Below are 6141 nucleotides of genomic sequence, written 5' to 3' on the forward strand. Positions count from 1 at the left end.
GCTGACAGGAAGGTTAGTACTTATGAATAGAAGACCATACTACATTAACAAAATGAAAATACATGATTTTGTGATAATTTTGAAATCTTGTGAGACACAATTAATTTGTGGCAGTGAGTTGCTAGCCAAGTCAAACTTTTTATCAAACTGGAATAGTTGCCATGTTAAACAAACATGTAATGTTTGTTAGCAAGGTGTTAAATTTCCTGTATCATGTGTGAACACCCACAGATAACCTGTCTAGCAACCTGAGATCTCAGAGGGTCTCCTTCATCTTTGAAAATGGCATATTGATACCAGAAGTAAGATCATTTTTGTGATGATAAGCAATAACATTGTCAATCTCAAGTGCACAGTCATGTCTATGCTGCATTTTCAGAATTTTGGCTTGTGCACATTTGTAGTGCAGTCATTTCCAGACAACACAGTGTTTATCTTTGTTTTCTTAGATATCTGAAGCTACAGACGTAAAAGCGAAACTGCCAAAACAATGTGGTTTTGTTGTCTGCGGTATTGACCAAGCTCTGCAGTCATTTGGTGTTGGAAGTCATTCTTACCACGGGTAGGCATTCATCGGAAATCATGTGAACAAGTGCTGTAAAGTATGTGTTTTACAACTGTACACTGTTTGTTGCTTAAGTCATTAAAAGGTTCAGTATTCTGCTTGTCATCAAGCTTTCAGTGTCAGATTTATTGTGTGTTATATATATACTACAGAAGATGTATTTCGTCTACATTATTTTGACCTACTTTCAGTGAAACAACTCTGTTTGCTTCTTTGAAAGAAAGTTATCATATCCTTTTTTTATTTTTTGTGTTTCAGGAAGAAAACATTCAAACGTTGTGCAAGAGCGTCATCAGGACCACAGCAAGAATATACCCATAGCTGAATGAACAGGCTGCACACATTTGTGGTCTGTATAAGCCAATATTTTCAAAATTTGCAGCCTGCCAAACATATCACATTTAATGGCATATTACAGAGAACACTGTCCTAATGAAAGTGTACCCCCCAAAATGCATATGTTAGAAGATCATGTCATCCTCAGCTTGAAAACACAGGTTTGGCTTTGGTTTCCTCACAGAACGGTGTAGAGAGTATCCATCATGAGATTAGGAAGGGAATGGACGGTATAGTAAAGTACCTGGCCATAATGGTTTAAAGAAATTAGAACTTATGGTAAGGGAGCATCATGTGATGACCAATTCAAGTCATGTGAAAGTGCCAAAAACACAAAGGGGTCATACAGAACCAAATAAGCAACGTGAAATAATGATGGCCATAGTGATAAAAGTAAAGATAATCATGATAAAATAAACATGTAAAGAACAAATTAATTAAGTCAATAACAAACCAATATGTAAATAAAAACATTGAAATCTGGTTCTTTCTATGAATCATATTTTTACTAATTGATGCTTGTATTTTTAGTCCCCAGATACCGTCCGGAGGGACTTATAGGTTTGGTCATGTCCAGCGTGTGTCAGTGTGTGCGTTTGTCCGTCCATGCATCCGTCTGTTCACGCAGATATCTCAGAGAGACATGGAGCGATTTCATTCAAACTTGGTACAAGGATTACTTGATATGTCATACATATGCACGTCCAATATATATATATACATATGCATGATCCAATGTGGCCGCCATGCGGCCATTTTATTACAATTTTTTATGTACAGAGCCATAACTCAACCGATTTTATTGAAAGTTAGTACAAGGACATTAACCTTCATCATACATGTGCACATCAATTTGTTTCACAACATTATCCAATATGGCTGCCATGCGGCAATCTTATTACAATTTTGTCATGTACGGAGCCATAACTCAGGCATATCTCAACTGATTTTATTCAAAGTTGGTACAAGGACATTGATATATGTCATACATATGCATATCAATTTGTTTCATGATATGATCCAATATGGCCGCATGGCAGCCATTTTGTTACAATTTTTCATGTCCTTAGCCATAACTCAGGCCCGTCTAAATGGATTTTATTCAAACTTTGTACAAGGACTTTGACCTATGTCATACATATGAACACGATATGGCACCATGCCACCATTTTGTTACAATTTTTCATGTACGGAGCAATTACTCAATCATATCTCAACCGATTTTATTCAAAGTTGTTACAAGGACATGACTCATGTTATACATATGTATGTCGATTTGTTTCACGTTATGATCCAATATGACGGATGCGCTATTTTGCGGGTTGCGGGCTGCGGGTTGCGGGCATGAAAAAATGTGTGATTTTTGGTATCATTTTCGCTAGTAGATAGAATAAATGCTAAAATAGTATCTAGATGTATTTGTTTATGGAATAAAAGCCGTGAACTTCTTGAATAATGCGTTATTTTAGCTTACATCTGGTAAAGCACCACCAACGTCAGAATAGTCCATTTCCCATCCAACATTCGCCGTTGCACAGCGCACTGCCGATCGAAGCTTTCGAAATGATATGACTGAACACGGATGAGTAATAATATGAACACAAGACAGATTTCACAACAACTCGCTATATTAACGTTTTATGTAATGATTAGGACGGATAGTTTAAAAGTAAGTTTCGGATCGTTGACAGCACAGATGAACTGGGAGATGAACTTCGGTTCGTCAACTTGAAACTCGACACGCCTAATAATTTGTTACTTTTTCATAGAATGCCATGCCCTTCTCACACTTCAGATTAGTTTAACCGCCGATAAAAGCACAATTTTCAGAATCGTTTTCAATGCCGTTTAAAATTATTTTATTGTGGTGAACACGATAATAGTCCTAGGAAACTTTTCATAGTCACACTGGATCAAATGCATATGGAGCGACTATCATGCTGCAGGTGCAAGTCATAGAATATGTTCATGATATTAGGAGATACACAATTATTGAGAGCTGCAGAACACAAACTCATCCAAAATATTCCTATTAGATCGATTCCTGAAAATAAGTCAACGCACCGACGTGTTTTTCCCGCTGAAATTCTCGCGTAAAATGTTAGCGGAATGTTGTTCTCTGTGGTCGTGACCTCGGTTGAACCGAAACGGCAAAGTAAGCTAAGTCCATTGTCGTACGTCTTTTCTTTTTAAAGATTTCATGAAAAATACACGGCATTTAAATACACAACACTTCTACGCTTTTTGAAGTCAAATCTTTCCTTACACATTGCATTTAAGTAGGCATTGTTTAATTTTCTGTATGTGTTGCCCTAGAACCGAATTGTGAATAGATGCATTACAAAGAATTTACTTCCTATGGCCTGATACTAGAAATGTAACAATTTTCATTCCGCGATAAGTGGCGACATTTCCGAGGCGCGAATTTTTTTTGTCAGTCTGGTATTATTTCTCACTCACATCCATGGCAAGAAAGAAAAGTGATTTCAGATCCCAAATTATTTGTGATGGCCAGGCAGCTCGGAACAAATAAATTGGTCCTCGGAATCGCCGCTTTTAGTTTAGCAGATTTTGATTTTTTTTCAGAAACATGACGTATTTTCACCCACTTGGTATGGTCTGTTATAGCATCTTTAGTCCAAAAAATCAATTTTACAGCATATATGTTTTCAACAGCCTTCAAATGTACAGTATTATGTTAAAATACACAATATGGAATATGTTGTGTTTCATTAATTTTAACCATCTTGACCTGATGTTGAAAATATGGACTTGGCAGGAAAAGGGATACTGTACGATAGACCTGATCATGATTATTGATAATAGACACCTTCTAAAGGTTTTATTTCTTATATACTAATGCCATATTACATATATTAGAAATCTAGCCATAATTCTAAAAACCCGCAGCACGCAGCCCGCAACCCGCAACCCGCAGCCCGCAACCCGCAGCCCGCACTTTAGCAGATACCCCAATATGACCACATGGCGGCCATTTTGTTATGTTTTTTTTTTTCATGTCGAAAGCCATAACTCTGGCAAGTCTCAACCGATTTTATTCAAAGTTGGTACATGGACATTGACTTATGTCATACATATGCATATAGATTTTTTAGACAGTAAGATTAAATATGGCTGCATGGCTGCCATTTTGTTCCGATCTTTTCATGTACAGAGCCATAACTCAGACATCTTTCCACCAGTATCATTCAAAGTTGGTATAAGGACATTGACCCATGTCATACATATGCACATTGATTTCATTAGGGGAAGGCTGCATTAACTTGCATGGTACCTGAAACCCGAGTCCTTGCCTGACCAACTCGGGTGACAAACAGAAGACTTTTAATCCCCAAGGTGTGAATGTTCCATTGTTATGTTTATCTAATCCAGCTGGTGCCATTGTAGTGCCATTGTAGGAAAGGCAGGTCTGTGAAATTGATCCTCTAGGGAAGTCGGGTATTTCTAAGTTAATGGAGCTTTCCCGTAATGTGTTGAACGGCATGTAGCAGTATCATGTCAATTACCTAAGTTTCATAATTAGACTGATATGTCGAGAAATACTGCATCAGATTTCATGAAACTTTGTACACATGTTAAGCTTACATTGCTTTAACAATGAAAAAGGTATTTATCAGTGTCATTTTAATTAATTTGTAATTGCTTATTTAATAAACCTTCCTAATTAGAGTTATATATCCACAAATACTGCATCAAATTTGATAAAACTCGGTACAGATGTTAATCTCGTAGTTTGTAAATACTGCATCAAACTTTATGAAATATGGTACCGGTGATAATCTATTAGTGTTAGGATAGTATGCAAAAATGTTCGGCAACATCCTGTTGATTCATTACTAATTGACTCATTTAATGACCTTTTGTAATTAGGATGGCGGCCTACATTGGTTTTATGTTTTTACCACCGTAGAACTCATTCTTGGCCATTTAGCGCCATCTGTATCACAGTATTTTTATCATAGACCTAATTAATGAAGAGGACTCTATCCTCTCCGAGGACTTTTTAATTAAAGTACCAATGAACAAGTGGGGACTGTGCCATCAACGACTTGTTCAATTTAAAATTGATGCTTGAAAAGTCATCTTTGTGGTAAGTCCCGTATATGTAATGATATATTAAATGTAAACTTACCATTTTAGGATGTTTTCACATGTTCAAATGAAACTTCCTTCAGTTTTATCATACATGAAATATCATTGGAAAAGTTAAATTTTTAGCATGAAAATAAGAATGAAATACTTCTAAATGCTTTCATTATGATTTAGTATATATACTAACAAGTACAGATGTAAATAACCTTGTTTTGCTTATCTATGTACAGAATACAACGACCCTGGAAGTTGCAGGTGTCCATTTGATTTCAAGTATTTCTCACTTTTAATTTTGTCTGTATTTTTCAGATTGTATTTAAAATAAAGGTATTTGATCATTTCAATTTGTATTTTTTCAGTTTCTGTGTACCTTTCCTTTTCGTTTCCTATATTTTTTGTTTAGCTCTTTATTTTTCCCTTTTTTTAAAATGCAACTTTGTGGGATAAGTTTCTTTTGATATTCAGAGTTTGTAAAAGATGTTTGCCCGAAACTTTGTTATTGGTACATGTAATTTATTTGAGTCTTGTCACTTCAAGAAATAAAAAAAAAATGTTTTATTCTATATGCACGTGCCTGTTTTGATCATTTATGTTATGGTTTGAAGTAATTTTTAATAACATTACAGTTAATTTGCCATTGTGCTGTTAAAACAATCACCGTACAATACAAATAAGGCAATAATACATTGATTTCTGCCTATATGATGAAAAAGGTGCCTCTCTATTTTTTGCCGTTTGTGGCGCTGTTCTGTGGCTTCCGATTGAATGTGTATCCATAAAGTTCGCACACAAGTTAAAAGTCTGGGCCTGCTGGGTATCGCTTTAAACTGCTTTATGTCACTTTTCCGACAAGCATTTAATTACTCCTTGGCCTAATGATGTCCCTCTCTCCGTACAGTATTATGTATAATTATGCACTGCACGTACAACAATTAGAAGTCACCCCTTATGACAAAATTAAAAATAACAACACCTCTTTTTCAGAATTCCCAGAGCTTCAATGAACTAGTGTTATTACATTTCTATATAATACTTATAGCCCCTAAACTTGTAATAATAATAATAATAATAATAAGAAGAAGAAGAAGAAGAAGAAGAAGAAGAAGAAGAAGAATTAATATAAGTAT

At 35.5% G+C, this 6141-nt stretch overlaps 1 long non-coding RNA gene across 1 annotated transcript; it reads left to right on the forward strand.

The window, feature by feature from the left end:
- The first annotated feature begins 230 nt into the window (after positions 1-230).
- Positions 231-5727, forward strand: LOC139148939 (uncharacterized). The gene is made up of 3 exons (XR_011556041.1): positions 231-602; positions 824-914; positions 5245-5727. It is a non-coding gene; the product is annotated as an uncharacterized lncRNA (long non-coding RNA).
- The last annotated feature ends 414 nt before the right edge of the window (positions 5728-6141 follow it).

The sequence above is a fragment of the Ptychodera flava genome, chromosome 2 (genome assembly GCF_041260155.1).
Source record: "Ptychodera flava strain L36383 chromosome 2, AS_Pfla_20210202, whole genome shotgun sequence".
In the NCBI taxonomy this organism is placed as follows: Eukaryota; Metazoa; Hemichordata; class Enteropneusta; family Ptychoderidae; genus Ptychodera; species Ptychodera flava.